The sequence below is a fragment of the Pan troglodytes genome, chromosome 1, assembly GCF_028858775.2.
Source record: "Pan troglodytes isolate AG18354 chromosome 1, NHGRI_mPanTro3-v2.0_pri, whole genome shotgun sequence".
Taxonomy (NCBI): domain Eukaryota; kingdom Metazoa; phylum Chordata; class Mammalia; order Primates; family Hominidae; genus Pan; species Pan troglodytes.
The window spans coordinates 53,550,572-53,575,748 of record NC_072398.2 but is presented as its reverse complement, the minus strand read 5'-3'; positions in this window follow the sequence as shown (position 1 = coordinate 53,575,748).

Sequence of the window (25,177 nt, the reverse complement as noted above, 5' to 3'; positions counted from 1 at the left end):
CTCATTGTGTTTCAGTTTGCATTTCCCTGATGATTAGTGATGTTGACCACTTTTTCATATACCTGTTGGCTGTTGATATGTCTTCTAAGAAATGTCTATTCAGGTCATTAGCCCATTTTAAAAATAAAGTACTTTTATTTTTGCTATTGAGTTGTTTGAGTTCCTTATATATCCTATATGTTAATACTTTGTCAGCTGCATTGTCTGAAAATATTTTCTCTCATTCTGTAGGTTGTCTTTTCACTATGTTGATTATTTCCTCTGCTGTGCAGAATCTATAGAAATAACTACCATATCATCTAACAATCCCACTACTGGGTATATATTCAAGGGAAATGAAATTAGTGTGTCAAAGAGATTTCTGCATTCCCATGTTTATTATAGCACTATTCACAGTAGCCAAGATATGGAATCAACCTAAATGTCCATCAACAAATGAATGGTTAAGCATGGTGTCTCATGCCTGCAATCCCAGTATTTTCAGAGGCTGAGGAGGGAGGAGTGCTTGAGCCCAGCAGTTTGAAACTAGATCAGACAACACAGTGAGATCCTGTCTCTACAAAAAATAAAATAAAACAAATTAGCTGGGCATAATGGTGTATTCCAGTGGTCCCAGCTACTGTGGTCCAGGTTGCAGTAAGCCGTGATAGCACCACTGCACTCCAGCCTGGGGGATAGGGCAAGAGCCTGTATTTAAAAAAATAGAATCGGTGGATGGATTTTTAAAATGTGGTATGCATACAAGATGGAAGATTATTCAGCCATAAACAGAGCAAAATCCTGTCATTCGCAATGAAATGGATGAACCTAGAGGACATTATATTAAGGGAAATAAGCTAGGGACAGAAATACAAATAGCACATGATCTCATTCATACATGAAATCTTAAATGACTGAAGTCATAGGCTTACAGAGTAGAATAGTGGTTATCATAGGTGGGGAATGTAGGGGAAGGGGGACGGAAAGAGGCCAATTAACAGGTACAAAGTACGATTAGATAGAAGCAAAAGTTCTGGTGTTCCATTACACAGTAAGGTACCTAAGTCAACGATATGTATTATATAATTCAAAATAGGTAGAAGAAAGCAGTTTGAATGTTCTTACCAAAAAAACGTATTTGAGGTGGTTAATATACTAATCACTTTAAGTTAATCATTACACAATGTGTATATATATATGTGTGTGTGTGTATATATATATATATATATATATATACACTGAAACATCACAGTATACCTCATATGTACATACAATTCTTATGTATAAATTAAAACATAACAAAATATTAAACTATCTAGAAGACGAGTTTGTGCATGCATTTTCAAAAAATTTACTTCAACTTTTTTTCTTTTTGCAAAAAATTCTAAATAACTAAAAAAATTACATTCAATGTGTATCAAATTTAAAAAAATAGTAACAAAGCAATCTTACATTGTTTAATTGGCAACAGGTTTCACTTTGTAGTGTACATAAAATAATGACACATCCTATACCTCTGGTGTTTAGAGCAAATGAAATATGACACAGTCTATTCACAAGCACAATCTGAATACTTTACTTTCAAAGAGGACAATGATTCTCTGGTTTTGATTGTCAGCCCTTCTAGAAAGAATTAGGTAAAAATATAACCTGCTTATATGAATATACCATTAGTCCTCAGCACTGAACCCTTTAAAGTTCTGTGTATTTTTTCTGTCTTTTTCCATCTTGACACACTTTAGACTTACTGTGTGGGATAGAATGAATCAATCAAGTTCATAAAAATACTGACTAGCTTTGTGTTCACAGAACAATAGTCACTGATAGAGTTCAAATTGCCATATTAGGAAGATAAAAATGAAATTAAAGATGAATATAAATAACTTGAAATAAGTCTTATTTTAATTCTTTAAGTGAATAGTATAATGTTTTTGATGAATACTTGAAACTATATTCTATATTGTTAAGACTATATTACCTTAAGGCTATGTATTACCGTGTTTTTTATAATAAAAAACATTTAGGATTTTTAATGGAAAGTTGTTTATTTTCAATGAAAATAAATGAGGAACACACTGTCATTTCACAGCATTTCTGTTACTCTATTAATTTGTTAAACCATTTAAAGATTTTTAAAAATCAAACACATGCCCATTTATCCACGTAACCTATCCATTAATCTAAAAGATAATAATTCTAGCTATTAATTGTTATGATAAACTAACATTTCTTTAAAATGTTATTTTTATGGCCTTTTATTTAAAAATCATGAAAATTTAAAACTACACTACATTAATTTGCAAATGAATTCACTCAAACCAAAAGGAACATATTTTAATTTTCAATACAGTTTAACTCTCTGTATAGGATAAGAACGTAAAATCTTTAGAACTGGAACGTGCAGAAAAATGTTTTCAGAATGATCAAAGCATATGTATTGTCTTTTTCATTCTTAGACATTTCTTGACACTCCACCCATTCAGGTGTCTCCAATTCCCTTAATTATAATTCAAGTTTACAATTGCTTCAACCCACAGAATACAGTGGAAGAAATGCTGTGTGACCTCTGAGGCCATTTGGATAGCACAGCTGGTGATGTCTATAAATACTCTTGTGTTGTGTTTTTCTAGTATAGGTGGTCAGAACAGGCACTACTGCTAGCCCTCTGTAAACACTGGGCACTATTCTAGATAATTCCATCTCATAAGTGTTTCTTCTCAAGCTCAACATTCTTTGGTTGACTATCACCATCTGAAACACAAGTGTTTCATATATTTTACTACTTTTTGTTTATTTCAAGCAGTAGAGTAATTCTCATGCGTGTCAGTTCATTATTGCCAGAAGTAGAAAGAAGTCTCTGCAGTATTTGTTTGGTTCTTGGTTTCACCTATCTCTTGATACATATTAATAAAAAGAAGCAGAACTATGAAAAAACAATTTTAATAACAATGTTTTGCAGTAATTGGACCACATTACACTAATATTATTAAATAATTAGTTAATAATTTTTAAAGACTGTTTTCACTGTGTGTATGTGTGTGTATACATAGATATTTTAATATATCAAATTTCATGAATCATACTTCATGGCAATATAATGGCCAAATAAACAGGTGTCTATTAAGCTCAAGCCAAGATCAGTGGGTCTCATTTTACATAAAAGTTATTAAGAAACTTGCTGAAAATATGCACTCTGAAATTCAAACCCAGAAATTATGACTTAATTGTTATGAGGACTCAAAAGTTTATGTTCATACCCTGGGAATTCTGATGCGAGTATTCAGTGGATCAGATTTTGAGAAAACCTCTAATCACTGTGAGTTAAATAGAAGAAGACTGAGAAAATATGTACCATGCCCCAAAATAAACTGTGATCTTGCTTGAAAGATTATATTGTTATTCCAAAGAGTTAGAGATCAACATATGATAGAATAAAATAAGTCCCTATAATATTTGTAAACACATTGGTAAATGACCTTTGATGTGACCATCAGCTTGTTCTTTTCTCTGTTTCAGTGTAACCCTTCTTTATAGTCCTTCAAAGCTTCCTATTGCTAATATTCCATTATTTCTTCCCTAATCCACTAAGAGAAGAGGAAGAACTGGAAGGAATGGAAAGCTTGATGCTAAAAAAGAGTAGAAAAATGTGTGTTAAATAAATCTTATTATATTATAAATGTGTCCTTGTTTAAAACAAAACTGCGGACACCTCACTATAAACATATAATTTAAAAATTCCTATCTTTTTGAAATGCCACCTATAATACAGGACAAAACAACTTAGGTATGATAAGCACATTTATATAGAGCAGTTATAGAAAAACCGTAGGGCACATTAAAGTCAGTACAAGCCAATGAAACCATATTTTTATGTGCCCCTTAAGGCCTTCGGCTAGCAATAAAGAGTTCCTTGCTCTGGAGTTTTTCTATATATTTATTCATAAAATAGTGCCTAAACAAATTATACTGATTTGATTTTACTGTCCTTGTGAATGTTGCAGCTTAATATGTCACAAGTCCTACAAGTTATTTTCTAAATTTCATAAATAAGTAGACTATGATATTAAAAATTATAATAAAGTGATACATTATAATATTTAAACAAAAATAAGTCATTACACAATAAAGAATATTACTTTTTCATTTTTGTCAGGTTGAGTAACAGAATATCATGTATGTTTGATCTATAACATTAATAATTACATTGTTAAGTTCTTAAAAGAAAATCTATTTAAGTTACTCTTTACTTACCACATTTTAAGTACCTACTATGTCAATTTATGATTGCATAACTAATAATTTAGAGCCTCTGCCTTAAGTTTTTGCAGTCAAGTCGGAAAGACAGATTAGTAGGCAGATGATGAAAATGTAGGTTAAAAATTGCCCAAGGAGCCAGATGGTGGAACAGGACTCGCCAGTGATCATTCTCCCCACAGAAACATCAATCTGAACAACTATCCATAAGTAAAATACCTTCATAAGAGCTAAGGAGACCAGACGAGTGGTCACAGTACCTGTTTATAACACAATCATAAGAAAAGGGTAGAAAAAGTAGTTTTACATTACCTGTCTCTCCTTCTTTCAACCTTGGGTAGCACAGCAAGGATAGTGATACTTCCCAAATGGGAAAAGAGAGGGAAGTGAGCATAGGATTTTTCCTTGGAAACAGGTACTGGGCCTACACCGGTAAAACTCAGCAAAGCAGATATAGCTCCTGACTCCACGCTGGTAACCACGGGCTTACAGATATGTCCTGGACCCAGGTAGAAATACATAACCCCGGTGGAGTAGACTTAATCTCCAGTCGGCATCACTGCCAGCTAACTACAGCAGCCTTAGGCAACCCCAGTGGCAGACAGACCTCAAAAAGACTCCAGGCATGCCCCAGCTCCAAACTAGCCTGAACATCCATGGGACTGCAGCCCAGTACAGCATCAGCCTCAGAAGTCTTTGTCTAAGGGAACCCCTCAGTGCTGCAATGATCAATGTGGCCCTGGGTTAAGGCACCACACCAGATAGTCTATTCAGAAACTCTGGACAGGCTTACTGTTGAAGGGCATACCTAGAAAAAAGTCAGTCTGTAAGGACTAGAATAAGTATCCACTTCTCCACATGTGCAGACATTGATGTATGGCCACAAGGATCAAGAATAATCAAAATCACAGTACCACCAAATGAAAAAAATAAAATACCAGTGACTAATCTTAAAGAAAGGAAGATAAGAAGCATTTGACAAATAATTTAAAGTAACTGTTTCAAATAATCTTAGCAAATTTCCAAAAAATACTGAAAAACAATTCAGTGAAATAAGAAAAATTATAAGTGAACAGGAAAAGAAACTTAACAGAAAGATTGACATTTTAAAAATATGAAACAAAAATTTGGAGCTAAATAATACAATGAAAAACATGAAAATGCAATATAGAAAGCATCAGAAGCAGAAATGATTAAGCAGAAGAAAAAATTATAATACAGGTTCTTTAAAAATATGCAGTCAGAAGCAAAAGAGAAAGAAGAAAGCTTACAGGATTTATAGTACAGTATTAAATAAGTAAATATTTGAGTCATAGGAGTTTAAGAAAGAGAAGAGAAAAATAAACAGATAGAAAGCTTGTTTAAAGAAATAATAGATGAAAACTTTCCAAACCTGGAGAAAGATATAAAGAATCCAGATATAGGAATGTCTCTGGTCAGATTCAATCCAAATAAGACTACATCAAGACATAGTGTAATTAAATTGTCAAAAGTCAAAGATTAAAAAAACCTGGAAAGAAGCCACAGAAAAAGAAGCAAATAACACATGAAAGAGTTCCAATGTGCTTAGCAGCAGACTTCTCACCAGAAACTTTACAGCCCAGATGGAATGACATGATACATTTAAAGTGGCAAACAAGAGTACTGTCCTGAATAAAGCTCTCTTTTAGAAATTAGGGAGAGGCCAAGTGTGGTGGCTCACACCTGTAATCCCAGCACTTTGAGAGGCCAAGGTAGGTGGATCACTTGAAGTCAGGAGTTTGAGACCAGTCTGGCCAAAATGTTGAAATCTGGTCTCTATTAAAAATATAAAAATTAGCCAGGCGCAGAGGTGCGTACCTGTAATTCCAGCTACTTGGGAAGCTGAGGCGGGAGAATCGCTTGAACCCTGGAGGTGGAGGTTGCCGTAAGCATAGATTGTGCCACTGTACTCCAGCCTGGGTGACACAGCGAGAGTCCTTTTAAAAAAAGAAAAAAAAAAAGAAATTAAGGAGATAGAAAGACTTGCCCAGACAAACCAAAGCTGATATTTCATCATTACCAGATCTATCTTACATGGAATGCTAAAGTTGTTTAAGGTGAAAAAAAAGAGAACACTAATGAATACCATGAAAACATAAGAAAATATAAAACTTACTGGTTAAAAGTACAGTCAACTTGAAAATACTATATTATGGTGGTGTGTAAACCACTGATTCCCATTACTTATTACTATGAAGATTAAAAGACAAAATATTAAAAATCATCATAATATAATAATTAGTTAAAGGATATTCTATATAAAAAGATGTAAATTGTGACATCAACAATTCCAAAAGTGGGGGGAACTGGAGTAAAAATATAGATTTGTGTGTTTGTGTGTGATCAAAGTTCAGTTGTTATCAGTGTAAAATAATTTGTTAGGACTATAATATTTTTTGTAAGCCTCATAATAACCACAAAGCAAAAAAACTACAGAAGACACACAAAAAACAAAAGCAAGGAATCACACAAAGGAAGACAATAAAAGAGGGTGAAAGAAACGAAAGATCTACAGAACAACTAGAAAACAATGTTTTAAAATGGCAACAGTATGCTCTTACCTATCAGTAATTACCTTGAATATATATGGAATAAATTATCCAATCAAAATACACAGTAGCTGAATGGATAAAAGAAATACAGTTCAACTATATGCTGTATATAAGACACTCACTTTACCTGTAAGGACACACATAGAAAGAAAGTGAAAAGATGGGAAAAGATCTTTTCCCACGAAATTGGAAACCAAAGGAGAATAGGAGTAGTTATATGTATATGAGATTAAATAGAATTTAAGTCTAAAATTAAAAAGAGAGAAAAATGGCATTATATAATTATGAAGGGGTCAAACCAGCAAAAGGATATGACGAATTCAAATATATATGCACTGAATATTGAAGACGGTAAATATATAGAGCAAAGATTAATAGGTCTCAAGGAAAAGAAAAACAGCAATACAACATTAATAGGAAATTTTAACATGCCACATTCCTAAAAGAAGAGATCATCTGCACAGAAAATCAAAAAATAAACACTGGGATTACACTACATGCTAGACCATATAGACCTAACAGGCATTTAAGGAATATGCTATCCAACAGCAACAGGGTACACTTTCTTCTCAAGCTCACATGGAACATTCTCTACGATAGGTCATTTTTTAGGTCACAAAATAAGTCTTAATAACTTAAAAATCATATAAAGTATCCTTTCTGTTCCCAATAGTATAAAAACCAAAATCAATAATATGAGAAACTGGAAAATTCACAAACACAAATAAATTAGATAACATGTGACCAAACAACCAATACATTGATGAAAGAATTTAAAAGGAAAATACTTTTAATAAACTGAGATAAAACTGAAAACCCAACATATGAAAACTAATAGGATGCAGCAAAAGCAGTTGTAAGAGGAAAGTTTACAGCAATAAACACCTATACCATAAAAACATGAAAGATCTAAAAAAAAAAAAAAAGGCTCTTAAGTTTCGCCACAATGAACTAGAAAAACAGGAAAAAACAACAAAAAAAAAAACTAAGCCCAACATTAGCCGAAGGAAGATCAGCGTAAACCTAAATAAAATAGCAACTAGAATATTGGAAAAAATAAAAATAGGAAGAGTTGTTTTGTGAAAAGATAAAACTGACAAAAATATAATAGACTGAAAAAAAGAGAAGACTCAAATACATTTTTAAGATGAAAAAAGAGACATTACAGCTGATACCACAGAAAAACAAAGCATCATAATAGACTGTTATGAAAAATTATTTACCAACAAATTGAATAATACAGAGAAATAATATGTTCCTTGACATACACAATCTGAGATGAAATTATAAAGAAATAGAAAATCTTTACAGTTCAATAATTAATAAGAGTTTGAAAGTACGAATAAAGATTCTCCCATCAATATAAAGCTGAGGATCCAATGATTTTCGAGAATTCTACCAAAACTTAAAAAAACTAATACCAATACTTCTCAAATTCTTCCAAATAAATTGTAAAACAGGAAATACTTTCAAACTAATTTTATGGGGCCAGAATTACCCTGACACCAGGCTCAGACAAAAACCTTACAAGAAAATAAAGCTACAGGTTAATATCCTTGATGAACAGAGATGCAAAAATCCTCAACAAAGTGCTAGAACACTGAATTCAAACGCACATTAAAAATTTAATTCACCGGCCGGGTGCGGTGGCTTATGCCTGTAATTCCAGCACTTTCGGAGGCTGAGGCGGGCAGATCATGAGGTCAGGAATTCAAGACAAGCCTGAGCAACATGGTGAAACCCCGTCTCTACTGAAAGTACAAAAATTAGCTGGGCATGGTGGCATGCACCTGTAATCCCTGCTATTCCAAAGGCTGAGACAGAAGAATCACTTGAATCTGGGAGGCGGAGGTTGCAGTGAGCCGAGATTGCACCACTGCACTCCAGCCTGGGCAACACAGGGAGACTCCATCTCAAAAAAAGAAAAAAAAATTTATATATATTATATATATAATTTATATTATATATATAACTTATATTATATATCATATATAATTTATATTATATATCATATCATATATTATATTATATTTTATATTATTATTTTATATATTATAAATTATTATATATTTGTATTATATTATATTATAAATTATATATTATATATTATAAATTATATATATTATATATATTATATATAATATATATAATTTATATATATATTATAAATTATATATATTATATATATAATTCACCATGATAAAGTGGAATTCATACAAAGGATTCAATAATGTTTCAATATATGCAAATCAATAAACATGATACATCTAATAGAATGAAAGCCAAAAACCATATGATTACTTCAGTAGATGCAGAAAAAGTGATTGACAAAATTCAGTGTTGTTTCAAAATAAAAATTCTAAACAAATTAGGTATGGCTGGAATGTACATCAACATAATAAAGACCTTAACGGATGAACCCACAGTTAACATCATACTCAGTGAGGACAAATTGGAAGATTTTCACTATGATGTGAAATAAGACAAGGATGCCCACTCTCACCCCTTCTGTTCTACAAAGTACTGGACCTCCTAGCCAGAGCAATTGGGCAGGAGAAAGAAATAAAAGACATCTAAACTGGAAAGGAAGAAGATAAATTGTCCTTCTTTACACATGACATGAGCTTATCTATACAAAACCCTAAGGATATCATTAAAAACATTTAGAACTAATAAAACATATTTGATAAAGTAACAGGATACAAAATTACCATACAGAAACTAGCAATACTTCCATACACTAACATCAAACTATCCTGAAAAGAAATAAAGAAACAATCTCATTTACAATAGCTACAAAATGATAGAACTATTTAAGAATAAATTTAACCAATGTGCTAAAAGACTTCTACACTGGAAACTATAAAATATTGATTTAAAAATTGTAGAAGATACAAATAAATGGAAATATATGCCTTGTTCATGAATTAGAATAGTTAATATTATTTAAACATCAACACTACCTAAAGCAATCTACAAAGTCAGTGCATTCCTTATCAAAATACCAATGACATTCTTTACCAAAATAGAAAAAGTAACCCTAAAATTTCTGTGGAAATGTAAAAGATCCTGAATAGCTAAACCAATCTTGAGCAAGAGAAACAAAGCTGGAATTACCAGACTATCTGACTTCAAAATATATCACAAAGCTATAGTAATTAAAACAGTATGATACTGGCATAAAAAAAACAGACACATAGACTGATAGAACAGAATAGAAAGCTCAGAAATAGATCCACAAACCTACAAGTCAACTGATTTTCAATAAAAGTGACCAGAACACACATTGTAGAAGGGACAGTCTCTTCAATAAATGGTGCTGGGTAAATTGGATATCCACATGCAGAAGAATGATATCATAACTCTACCTCTCATCACATACAAAAATGGATTAAAGACTTAAATGTAAAACTTGAAACTATGAAACTACCAAAGAAAACACAGGAAAAAAAAAACTTCATGACATTAGTCTGGGCAGTAATTTTTCCAATGTGATCTCAAAAGTACAGGCAACAAAAGCAAAAATAGACTGATTGAATTATATTAAATTCAAAGCTCTGCATAGCAAAGGAAACAATCAGCAGAGTAAAGAGACAACCTACAGAAATGGAAAAAAAATCCTTAGAAGCTACATATTTAATGTTTTAGTATCTCAAATATATAAAGAACTAGGAACAACTCAATAGCAAAGAAAGAAAAAATAATAACCCAATTGGAAAACGGGCAAAGGATCTGAGTAGATATTTCTCAAAAGAAGACATACAAATGACTAATGACTACGTATCACTAATTGTCAGGGAAATATAAATTTAAACTACAATGAGCTATGACCTCACATCTGTTGAAGTGACTGTTACCCAAAAAATGAAAAGAAAAAGAAAAAAATAATAAATGTTGTCAAGGATGTAGAGAAAAAGGAAATTTTTTTTTTTTTTTTTTTTTGAGACGGAGTTTTGCTCTGTCACCCAGGCTGGAGTGCAGTGGTGCAGTGGCGCAGTGGCGCGATCCCGGCTCACTGCAAGCTCCTCCTTGTGGGTTCATGCCATTCTCCTGCCTCAGCCTCCCGAGTAGCTGGGACTACAGGTGCCCACCACCATGCCTGGCTAATTTTTTGTATTTTTAGTAGAGACGGGGTTTCACCATGTTAGCCAGGATGGTCTCGATCTCCTGACCTCGTGATCCACCTGCCTCAGCCTCCCACAAGTGCCGTAATTACAAGCGTGAGCCACCATGCCCCGACAGGAAACTCTTATATACTGTTGGTAGGAATATAAATTAGTACAGCCATTACAGAAAACAGTATAGAGGTTCCCCCAAAATTAAACACTGAACTATCTTATGATCTAGCAGTCTCACTCCTGGGTATATAGCCAAAGAAAATGAAATCACCATGTCAAAGATACCATTTATTGCAGTATTATTCACAAGATATAGCATCAACCTATGTGTCCATCAAAAGATGCATGGATAAAGAAATTGTGGTGTATATATATGATGGAACACTTTACAGCCATAGAAAAGAAGGAAATCTTTTCATTTTTGACAAATGGATGAACCTGGAGGACATTATGCTAACTAAAATAAGTCAGAAGCAGACAAACACCACGTAATCTCATTCATCTGTAGAATCTAATAAAGTTATCTCAGAAATGGAGTAGAATGGCAATTGCCAGAGGCTGGGGCAGATGGGTGAGGGTAGGTTGGTAAGATATTAATCAAAATACATAGTATTATTGTAAATGGGAAGAATAACTTTCAAAGATCTGTTGTACAGCATAGTGAGTATAGTTAATGAGGATATACTGTATTCTTGAAAAATGCTGAGGTAGGAGAATCCCTTAAGCCCAGGAATTTGAGGTGGCAGTGAGCTGTGATCAACACCACTGCACTCCACACTGCTCAGCAAAGTGAGAACCAGTCTCTGAAACAAAAAGAAAAAGAAAAATGCTAAGAGAGTGAATGTTAAATGTTCTCAATATAAAAATGACAAATATGTGAAGTTCATATTTGTTAATTAGGTAGATTGAACCATTACACAATGCATATATACGTTAAGACATCTAGCTGTAGGTCACTAATATATACAGTCTCATCTGTCAACTTAAAAATAAATATATTTAAATAATCATATAGTAGATAGTATGTACTGAACATAACAATATCCCACCATATGAAATTGTCAATAACTTGACATTTTGGAAAATTTGAAATTAGAATGATAATTAAAAGTTATACTGGTGGAGACACAAGGAATGGGATGAGAGAAAGTTTTCAGAAAGAATAAGCTTCTTGTGCAAAGCAAATATGCATAAAAGAGTAAGACACATTTTCGTAAGGACAGGTTTTAAAATGTTTAGTATGTAATGTAAAATAAAGTAATTTAAAAAGCTTGAAATATAGCTGAGATTATGAACAACCATAAAGCCAATGGCTAATAAGTTGATAATATCTCATAAAGTCTAGAGTGAACCATTTTCAACATTCTGTTTTCTAGAGTTTGTTTTCCCTTCTGTCCATCCATATTTTTTATTGTATGCTCATTTAACCACTACAATAATTCTTTCACTGGTTTTGATGAGAACTCCATGTATATAAAAAATCCTCAATTATCACATATTTTCCTGAAAATTGTGTACTAACAGGATGAAGTCATTTCACCTATTTAACAGTGCTTTGCCACTTTCCTTCTCATTTTTTCTCTATCTTCCTCCCCAAACTTGTTTCCCTCTGTTATACAAATGAGTTTCCTTTGGAAATCTGGTACAAGTTATCCTTGGATCTAGAAACTTTATAACTAGAAGAGTCACCAAAGTATTCTTCCTCAAAGGTAAGTCTCTAATTAAAGGAAATATTTGAGCCACCTGCTCAGAGAATACTTTCTATTAGCAAAAATTGCAATTACCTTTGCATCAACCTAATAATCCATTTCATTATATACTATCCTGATGAGAACAAATACTACATACACTTATTGAGGAAAACCTACTCTTTTCCTTACTATTACTTTAACATATGTAAATTAGGGTTTGGTGTGATTAAAAATTGTATAATTAACTGTTATGATTTCTTCTTTAAAATGAAGTAAAAGTAATTATATCAAATAACTATTTATTTTGCAGAAAGAAATCTAACTCTTGGATCTTGTGAAACATGCCCTGTTTTCAAACACATAAAAATAAACAGTTTGTACCAATCATTTAACTGAGTGTTTTATCTTTTAAAAATCATTCTTCCATGCAAACAGACATGGGTTCTCATGACCCTAGTATACATTTATTGTTACCTAATTTCAGATCCTTGCTTTCTATATTTGTAATATTATATAACACCTACACAGTAGAGCTATTATAGGAATTGTTGATAAAATATGCATAGTGCCTAAGACAGGTGGTAATCAATATTTGAATCAAAATAATGCTCTCTCCTTGAAAACTCCAACACACACAACACACAATACATACATCCATAATATTTTAATGTATACATTTTGGGGTAAATGGAATAAGCAAAATAAGTAATTGAACACATGCTCAAAGAAAAATATTTTATTTCAAAATCATATTCATATCAAATATGGTGGTTTTCCAATTCACTATTCCAAATATAAGCCATTCAATACAATGATATATTAAGGCTCAGTTATTCTACATATATACAGTGACTATCTTTTTCCATATGTTTTAGTTCTGCTTCTGTATTTAGCTGTCAATAAACCAACAGATTAAAGCTGTAGCTGTTACATAGCATTAGAGCTATTCTTTAGAGAGGCTAATAATTTTAATTCTAGGCTTCAGATTTGCCTGTCTAAAGTAAACCATTTTCCATTCTTATTGCAGGTTCATTTCCATTCTGAAGTAGTGGCCATTCATTTTCTCTTTCACCCTCGGAACAGAGCTGTTTGAGTGTATTTAGTACAATTGACTTTACATGTGCTCCAGGTGCCATTCTCTGCTACAGCTCTGCTTCACTGCTTACAGATGAAGCTCAACCTAAGCAGTGTTTAATTCCCTAACAAGCTGTCATCTGTGACTTGCATATATTTTTAAGTGGGCTACCACAGTACACACAAAGCAATGTAATATTAAATAAAGGTCCATTCTAACTTGAATTGGGTTGGGTATTTCCACAAAGCAAAATAGAAACTGAATAACAGGCTTCCAATCTCTTAGGCCATATAAACATCTGGACAATGATTTAAAAAGTGATGCCAGAGCAGAGTCTTATTATCATAAAATAGCTAAAAATTTGTAAACTCATTCATCCCTTTAAAAGATGAATCAATGCACTGAATTCCAATCAATGAACACACAGTCAATAAAAAGCTTCACTGCATTTTTTTTTTTGACTGAGTCTCGCTCTGCCACCCAGGCTGAAGTGCAAGTGCAGTGGCGTGATCTCAGCTCACTGCAACTTCTGCCTCCCAGGTTCCAGCGATTCTCCTGCCTCAGCTTCCTGAGTAGCTGAGATTACAGGTGCCTTCATCCATGCCTGCCTAATTATTTTATTTTTAGTAGAGACGGGGTTTAGCCATGTTGCCCAGGCTAGTCTCGAACTCCTGACCTCAGGTCATCCACCCGCCTCAACCTCCCAAAGTGCTGGGATTACAGGCATGAGCCACCGAGCCCTGCCCATTGCTTTTTAAAGGACTGAAAATATTACCTTTACAAGGTGCTTTTTGCATCACAATTATTTCACTGTAAGCCCATTAAAAACTAGAAACAAAACACCATTCATTATTGTTTTGTGTACCTCCATGAGCTAATTTGACATTATAAAGTGGTATATTGTTATATGGGAATTTTTCATTTTCTCACAGACAGTGAAATTCCACTAAGATACACATGCTCCCTTATTGTAGCAATTTTAATTTTCACACCAAAATAAGCCATGCATTTTGTTGTTCTTGTTAAAACCAAACACAGAGAAAATAGTATGTTTGTTGCCATGTTTCCTGGGCCTGCCTGACCTCACTTCCATTACTCAATGTTCACTTGTTTGGCTGTCTAAACAGGGTCAACATATCCAGGATGCAGTCTTCAGGCTCCAGTGTTATCTGCTTTCCAGCTCAGTCCACCACAGGCATTGCTGACAGGAGATTAGAGTGTACAATGAGAAATAAGCTATAGCATTTTTCCTTCTCCTCTTAAATAAGGTGATGCTTCTGGCAGCAGTTCTGACTCTTCATGGCTCCAGTTTCTCTGCTCTACAGGCCATGCTGCTAGATCCTATTTGGTGATTCCTGCTCTTGGTATCTTATAACCCATAGTGGTACATTGAACAATGCCCCCCGACCAAAAATGTCCACATCTTAATCCCTGGAACCTAAGAATTTGTTACCTTACATAGCAAAAGGGACTTTATACATGTGATTACATTGAAAGTGTATAAATAGAGAGATTATCCTTGATTATTTGGGTGGGTTCAGTATAATAGGAGAGTCAGAGTTAGAGAAAATGATGTGACCACAACCACAGAGACTGGAGAGATTCAGAGCCAGGCATGAATCAAGAAATATGGGGAGCCTCTAGAAGCTGGATAAAGAAAATAAATTTTTTCTTCCCTAGAACCTCCAAAAGGAACCCATCTCTGCTGACATATTTTGAACTTTTGACTTCTACAATTGTGAGTTAATAAACCTGTGCTGATTTAAGCCACATCATTTGTGGTATTATGCTACAATAACAATAAAACTCAAACATCCATTTATTTCCTTTGCCTCTAAATCCACTTGTAATACTATTTTCCTGTACCTGTTAAACTCTACTGGGCTTTCTACTTTTGACCCTTGAATTCCGTTGTAAGAATGTAACCAAACACCTACATTAAATATCTTGTGTGATCCACTTCCAATATTGACCATGATTGACATGACATAACTTGTGTCACTGTAAAACTCTTATCAATATCAACTACAATCGCCAAGAATTTTTTTTTAACCTGAAGTAACAACTGTTTGAAAGCTCTTGAAAGCAACTAAGGTATCCAGGATTTGAAGTCCAATATTCTGAAGAGTGGGAAAATAACTAGAAGCTTTATTTTTCTCTACAAATTTTTTCTTCAAGGCATTTGCCTGTTCCTCACAGGTGAAACAGAAGTTTAGCACAAAGAGGTAGCCTGGAACCCATTGTATCTCACTAGGCTGAGAAGTCCAGTGTGGGTTTCTGGCTCTACAAAATAAATAAGCATAAGAGTACAAGTTTCTACCTATGTCGGCAAAGGCCATGTGGGAAGTGTAGAGTTCAAACCTTTCCAGGCATGTTATGTCCACCACATGCCAGGGTGGTGTCAGAGAAGGCTAAGTAGTGAACCATGACTGAATACAGCCAGGCAATAACAAGACCTCCTCCTAGTGGTATCAGTGGAGACCACCAGGAGATCCTGGAGTTATCCATACCCTCTGCTGGTACCAAAGCACCAATGCCCCTCTTATCTGGGATGGAGTCACAGGAGACCTGGGGAAGAGTTAAGACATTTTCCATAGACCAGTGATAACAAGAGCACTCTAGCCTATGTAGGGAATAGTAATTAGGCAATACTATTCTTTCAATAAAGGCAGGTATCACTAGAGGCCTGGGGAAAAGCCAGAACTTTTATTTTAGCTAGGCTGTGTGGAGGAGACCTACCCCACTTGTGTCAATTGCAGCAGTACTTAGAAACTAGACTTTCAACTCTGCTTAACAGTAATTATTCAGGGCCCCCTCTTTCTGCTGAAGTGATATAAGCAGCAGCTAGCTAAACAAAAGATTTAAATAATACTGAAAGCATAAAAACATAATACCTAAAATGTATAGAACTCACTTGAAAATCAATCATCATACCAAGATCCAGAAATATATAACTTTCAATAAAAAGAGACAATCAGTAGATGCCAGCACCAAGAAGGCAGAGGCTTTAGAATTCTTTGACAATGATTTATAAAAACCATGATGAAAATGATTCACTCATCAGTTAAAATCTACTTTAAACACATAAAATAACTTGAAACAGAGATACTCTTAGCAAAAATTAAAGATGTAAAAAAGAACCAAATGGTATTTTAAAACTGAAAAGTATAATAAGCAAAATATCCAAGTATTAGAGTTATCGAAGGAGAGAAAAAAGCAGGTAGGGCTCAGCAGTATTCAAAGAAATAATGGCAAAAACTACCCATATTTTGTAAAGGATATAAACCTACATATTCAAGAAATTGAGTGAAGCCCAAACATGAGAAACTCAAAGAAATCTAAATGGAGAAACAATAAAATCAAACTTCTATAGGATAGAGACAAAGGAAAAACCTTGAAAGCAGAGAGACATGACACCCTCTCTACAGGGAATACTATCCTAAAGACATCAAATTTCTCATTGAAAACCAAAAAGACCATGGGGAAATGACACATCATTTTTCAAAGATTGAAGGAAATGATTTATCAAGTTAAAATTCTACATGCAGTAAAAAGTATGCTTCATGGAAGAGAATACAGAGCCCAGAAATGAACACTTGAACATTTTTAACAGTGGGGTAAGCATATTCAATGGAGGAAAGGATCAACATGCAAAAGGATGAAGTTAGATCCTTATCTTACACTATATACCAGCATTAACTCAAAAGGTATCAAAAACTTAAACATAGTATATAAAACTCTAAACCATCTGGCCGGGCGTGGTAGCTCACACCTGTAATCCCAGCACTTTGGGAGGCCGAGGCAGTTGGATCACAAGGTCAGGAAATCGAGACCATCCTGGCTAAGACAGTGAAAACCTGTCTCTACCAAAAATATAAAAAATTAGCTGGGTGTGGTGGCGGGCGCCTGTAGTCCCAGCTATTCAGGAGGCTGAGGCAGGAGAATCGCTTGAACCCGGGAGGCGGAGGTTGCAGCGAGCCGAGATCGCACCACTGCACTCCAGCCTGGGTGACAGAGCAAGACTCCGTCTCAAAAAAAAAAAAAAAAAAAAAAAAAAAAAAAAAAAAAAAAAAAGCTGTAAACCATCGTAGAAATGAATATTAGGAAGTGTTTCATGACACAATAATTTCTTAAATATGAAACCAAAAGCACAAACAACAAAAGAATAAATAAACTGGACTGCATTCTAATTTCAAACTTTTGTCCATCAAAAGATGCAGTTGGTTTATGTTTTTTTTTATTCCTCGCTCCCAATTCCCATTTTTTAATTGAGGTATTTAGAATAGTTACATAGACTGTAGTTATTAATATGCCAGCTCTTAAATCTGACATTTAATCTTGTATTTTTTTATTTTGTTTTCCTTTTTCTGCCTTCTTGTGCATTATTTCAATTCATTTTGGTTTAAATGTGGTGTTTCTGAACGTTGATCTTGGTATTAATGTGTCAGTGGTGGCTTTGGGTATTACATCATATATACAACCTATCACAGCCTACTGGTACAGTCATGTTTCCACTTTGAGTGAATTGCAGAAACCTGATCTCCCTTTGTATCCTATTACTTTTCACTATTGAAAATTATTTAAAATACATACTTGATGTAAAATTATTTAAAATATATACTTAACATCCCAGCAGTGCTGTCGTTTTTGTATCAACCTTTAACCATAATTTAGACAACTCAAGAAGCTAGTTGTTTATATTTATCTACATTTGTACTTTGTAATTTGTTCTTTCTCCCTTTCTGATGTTCCAATATTCCTTTTCTTGTAATTTCTTTTCCGTCTATACTACTTTATTCTTTCCAGGTAGAGCTGCTGGCAACAGATTCTTAGTTTTCCATCATCTGAGCTTATTTAGATTTTCCCTTCATTCTTGCAGTTATTTTTTAGTTGCGGTAAAAATGTACGTAAAATAAAATATGCCATCTTAACAATTTTAAGAGTACAGTCCAGTGCTATTAATTGCATTTATGATGTTGTGCAACCATCAACATTGTCCATCTCGAGAACCATTCTATCTTCACAAACTGAAAAAATACATTATATATTAAAGATACATAAAAAATACATAATATATTAAAGAAAGTTCTTCAGACACAACATACTTACGAAATAATAACTTCCCATTCCCCCTCTTTCAAGTCCACCATTCTACTTTCTGTTTCTATGAATCTGATGATACTAGATATCTCATATTAATGGAAACATACAGTATTTGTCTTTTTCAACTGGCTTATTTGACTTAGCATAACTTCTTCAAGGTTTATCCATGTCGTGACATATGTCAAAATTTCATTTCTTTTGAAAGCTGAATAATATTATTATGTAACACCACAACTTGTTTATCCATTCATTTGTGGATGGATGGACATTTGGCTCTTTCCACTTTTTGTCTATTGTTACTAAAACTACTATGAACATTCGTGTGCAAATATCTGTTTGAGTCTGCTTTTACTCTTGGGTAGATATGTCAGAAGTGGAATTGCTGGATCACATGATAATTCTACATTTAAATTTTGGAGAAGCCACCATACTATTTTCCAGAGTAGCTGCACCATTTTACATTTACATTTCCACCAGCAATTCACAAGAGTTTTAAACTGAACTAATTTACATTCTCACCAACAGTGTATAAACACTCATTTTGTCTGCATCCTCACCAATATCTGTTATTTTTGACTTTTCAATAATGCCCATTCTGACTGGTTTGACATGGTATCTCATTGTGGTTTTGATTTGTGTTCCTCTAATGATTAGTGATGCTGCGCATTTTTTCATGTGTTTATTTACTGCATGTATGTCTTCTTTTAAGAAGTGTCTGTTCATGTCCTTTAATATAGGACCCAAATAACACGAATTGCCAAAGCAATCCTATGTAAAAAGAGCAAAGCCAGAGGAATCACATGACCAGACTTCAAGCTATAGTACAAGTCTACAATAACCAAAACAGCATGGTACTGGTATAAAAAGAGACACAATAGGCCGGGCATGATGGCTTATGCCTGTAATCCCAGCACTTTGGGAAGCCAAGGTGGGCGGATCACCTGAGGTCAGGAGTTCGAGACCAGTCTGGCCAACATGGTGAAATCCTATCTCTACTAAAAATACAATAATTAGCTGGGCATGTGGCGGGCGCCTGTAATCCCAGCTACCTGGGAGGCTGAGGCAGGAGAATCACTGGGAGGCAGAGGTTGCAGTGAGCTGAGATCATGCCACTGCACTCCAGCCTGGGCGATAAAATGAGACTCCCTCTCAAAAAAAAAAATAAAATAAAAAATAGACACGATAAACACAAAGACCAATGGAACAGGATATAGAACCCAGAAATAAAGCTGCACACCTACAACCATCTGATCTTTGACAAAGTCAACAAAAACAAGCAATGGGGAAATGACTCCCTATTCAATAAATGGTGCTGAGAAAACTGACTAGCCATATGCAGATGAAACTAGAGCCCTAACTTCTTACGTTTTATTAATTATATATATATACACACACACACACATCAACATATATTTTAAATTTAAAATTATATATTATACTATTACCTATGCATTTTATATATGTTATACTACATTATATATTATTTTATTATATATTATAATATAACATATATATTTTATATATATGTGTGTGTGTGTGTGTGTGTGTGTGTGTGTCAAGGTGGATTAAAGACTTAAATGTATGACTTGAAACTATAAAATTCCTAAAAGAAAACCTAGGAAAACCATTCTGGACATTGGCATTGGCAAAGAACTTATGACTGAGTCTTCAAAAGTAATTGTAACAAAAATAAAAATTGACAAGGGACCTAATTAAACTAAAGAGCTTCTATATAGCAAACCAAACTATCAACAAAGTAAAAAGATCACCCACAGAATGGGAGAAAATATTTGCAAACTATGCATCTGACAAAGATCTAATAACCAGAATCTATGAGAAAGTTAAACAATTCAAAAAGCCAAAACAAAAATCATTAAATGTTTCTGTCTTAATATAACACTACTAAAATTGTAAAACTGTAGAAGAACAGGTGAAAGGGAAATAGGTGTGGGAATCCTTGTGGTGATGAAAATTTTCTGTATCTTCAATATAACAAGGTCAATTATATTATAGTTTTGCAAGATGGTTTCAGTGGAGAAAATTAATAAAGGATATTTGAAATCACTCAGTATTATTTCTTACAAATGCATGTAAATCTATATGAAAACTTGTCTTAAAGATTATTTGTGACAAAAATTTAATATCTGACTTGGAAAAAATAATGGAAATAATGAAACACTTCCAGAGAAACCAAATTTAAGAAAATGTGTTATCAAAAACCTGTACTAAAAATATATTAAAGAGAGTTCTTCAGACATAACTAAAATAATTTTAGATTAAAAAATTTTAAATTCAGTCTGGTAATGCAGAAGTTTGATGTATACGACTTTTTCATTTGTTTAGTGACTACATTTTATTTATGTCATGTCTTTCTATTTCTTTTTTCTTCTACTTTTAAAATAATATTCAGTTTTTAAATTCTCACTTTTAACTGAAATATTTAGTCCCATTTACATTTTTCTGACATGTTTGAAATAATATTATCATAACATTATTTATTCTATTCATTCCATTTTTTTGTTCTTCCCATTGGATTTTTTGCCTTCTTAAGAATAAATTAAATCATCTTTTTATATCATTTCTTTCTCTCTACCTTATTTATTATATCATCTTTTAATAATTATACTTAAGATTACAGTAGTCATTATAAATACATGATATACTGGTGCTTCACCACTTCAAAGCACAGGAAGCAATTTACAATGAATTAAATCTATTTACTCTTTCTCTTGCATTGTTTTGCTACTGTTATCTGGCTTTTAATGCCAGCTAAACTCTATACCCCCAAACACATTATTATTTTTAATAGGTTATTATGTTAGTTTTACACATACATTACTTCATTTAGAGTTATTCATTCCTCCCTGCAAGGTTAAGCTGAATTCTAAGAATTTAAATGAGCCACTACGTAGCTGCTACAGAGCAAAAGTCCTTCTGCTTGAGCAAAGCAGAACACAAAGTAAAGGGGATTTTGTCTTACACCTTAGGTACCAACACAGCCACAAAAGGGTAAAAAACCAAGCAGACTCTTGAGATCCCTGATTCCAGGACTTGACTCTTAGATGGCATTTTTGGACCTTTCCTGGGACAGAGGACAGCCCACTGCCCTGAAGTGTGAGTCCCAGCCTAGGCAATATTCATGACAAGAGGACTGGAGACCTTGGGCCTTGAGGGAGCATCAGCAGTAGGCTGGCAGTACTCCTCATGGCCTGGGGTGGCGGTGGCTGCAGTTTGAGGCTCATCTGTCTTTGGAAAATGGAGAGAGGAGTGGGACAACTGCACCTTGTGGTTTGAGTGCCAGTTCAACCACAGTAGACAAGAACAGCAGTTAGACTTCTAAGGTTTTTGACTCTAATCCCTGAATCCTAAATTATACCTATGGACCCATCTGGGGCCAGGGGGAGTTTGCTGCCCCGAAAGGAAGGACACAGGCCTGGCTGACTTTGTACATTGGCTGACTGTAGAGCCCCAGGTCCTTGAGCAAACACAAGCAGTAGCCAGGGTGTGGTTACAGCAGGCCTTGGGGACCCAGTGCTGTGCTAGCTTCAGGTCTGACTCAGCACAGCCATTAAGGCAGTGACCAAAGGGCCACTACACCCCCAGCTTTAGGTGACTCAGAACAGAGAGAGAGAAAGACTCTGGCTTTTTTGGAGAAGGGAAGGGAAGAAAACAAAAGTCTCTGCCTCGTGATCCAGAGAATTCTCTCAGATCTTGTCCAAGACCATCAATGTGGACCACTGAGTCTGTAAGAACAGCAGTGTTACTGGGCTTTGGGTGCCCCTAAAACAGATACAGTTTAGCTCAAAATACCCAAGTCCTTTCAAATATTTAGAAAGCCTTCCCAAGAGGGATAAGTACATGTAAGACCAGACAGTGAAGACTACAATAAATACCTAACTCTTCAATGCCTAGACACTGAAGAACATTTCCTAGCATCAACACCATCCATGAAAACTGACCTCACCAAATGAATTAAATAAGGTACCAGGGGCCAATCCTGAAGAAACAGAGATATATGAACATTCAGACAGATAATTCAAAATAACTATGTTGAGGAAACTGAAAATTTCAAGATAACACACAGAAGGAGTTCAGAATTCTACTTTAGTAGCAGAATAGATCAATCTGAAGAAAGAATTAGCTTGAAGACAGGCTACTTGAAAACACATAGTCAGAGGAGACAAAAGAAAAAAGAACAAAAAACAATGAAGCATGCCCACAGGCTTTAGAAAATAGCCTCAAAAGGGGAAATCTAAGAGTCTTTAGTCTTAAAAAGAAGGTAGAGAAAGAGATGGGGTAGAAAGTTTCTTCAAAAAGATAATAACAAAGAACTTCCCAAACATAGGGAAAGATACCAATATCCAAACACCAAGCAGATGTAACCCAAAAAATACTACCTTAAGGCATTTAATAATCAAACTCCCCAAAGTCAAGGATAGAGAACGGATTTTAAAAGCAAGAGAAAAGAAACAACATACAATGGCACTCCAATCCATCTGGCAACAAAATTTTCAGTGGAAACCTTACAGGCCAGGAAAGAGTGGCATAACATATTTAAAATGCTGAAGAAAATGTCCTATAATAGTATATCCAGTGAAAATATCCTTCAAACACGAAGGAGAAATAAAGACTTTCCCAGACAAACAAAACCTAAGGAATGTCATCAACATCAGACCTATCCCAGAAGAAATGCTAAAGGAAGTACTTCAATCAGAAAGGAAAGGATGTTAGTGAGCAATAATAAATTATCTGAAGGTACAATATTCACTGGTAATAGTAAGCACACAGAAAAACACAGAATATTGTAACACTGCAACCATGGTATGTAAACTACTCATATACTAAGTAGAAAGACTAAACAATGCACCAATCAAAAATAATAACTATAAAAATTTTTAAGACATTTAATACAGTAAGATATAAACAGAAACAACAAAAAGTTAAAAAGCAAGGAGATGAAGTTAAGGTGTAGAGTTTGTATTAGTATTATTTTTGCTTATTTGTTTATGCAAACAGTGTTAAGTTGTCATCAGGTTAAAATAATGGGTTATATGATAGTATTTGCAACCTCACGTTAAACTAAAACAAAAAAATACAATAGATACATAAAAAATTCAAAGTAAGAAACTAAACCATATCACCAAGAAAATCACCTTCATTAAAGGAAGACAAGAAAGAAAGAAAGAAGACCACAAAACAACCAAAAAAAAAAAATAGCAGAAATACGTTCTTACTCATCAATAATAACATTAAGTGTAAATTAACTAAATTCTCTAATCAAAAGATATAGAGTGCCTGAATAGATTAAATAACGAGGCCCATTGATCTGTTGCCTACAAGAAACACACTTCACCTGTAAAGACACATATAAACTAAAAATAAAGGGATGGAAAAGTTATTCTATCTTTTTGGAATATCTTGGACAATGGAAACCAGAAGAGCAGGAGTTGCTATGCTTATATAAGAAAAAAATGAATTTCAAGACAACAGCTATAAGAAGAGACAAATAAGGTCACAATATGATGAGAAAGGGGTCAATTCAGCAAGAGAAAATAACAATTTTAAGTATATATGCACCCAACACTGGACTATATAAAGGAAATATTATTAGAGCTAAAGAGAGAGGTCTCAATACAATAATAGCTGGAGACTTCAACACCTACTTTTAGCATTGGACAGAACTTTCGGACAGACAATCAACAAAGAAACCTTAGACTTGATCTTCACTATTGACCAACTGGATCTAATAGATATTTACAGAACATTTCATTGAACAGCTACAGGGTACGTTCTTTTCCTCAGCTCATGTATCATTCTCATTGATAGGTGATATATTAAGACACATAACAAGTCATAAAACATTAAAAAATACTGGAATAATATCAAGCATCTTCTCTGACCACAATGGAATAAAACTAAAAATTAAAAACAACAGGAATTTTGGAAACTATACAAACACATGAAAATAAAACAAAATGCTCCTGAATGACAAGTGAGTCAATGAAAAAATTAAGAAGAAAATAGAAAATGCTCTTGAAACAAATGGTAATGGAAACACAACATAGCAAAACCTGTAAGATACAGCAAAAGCAGTACTCAGAGGGAAATTTATAGCTACACATGCCTGCATAAAAAAAACAGGAATAGTTTAAATAAACAATCTAATATGCATTTTAAAGAACTAAAAAAGCCACAGCAAACTGAACACAAAATTAGTAGAATAAAAGAAATAATAAAGATCAGAGCAGAAATATATGAAATTGAAATAAAAAACAAAAGATAAATAAAACAAAGAGTTATTTAGTTGCAAAGTTAAACAAAATTGACAAACCTTTAGCCAAAGAAATATGAAAGAAAAAATAAAAATAAATAAAATCAGAAATT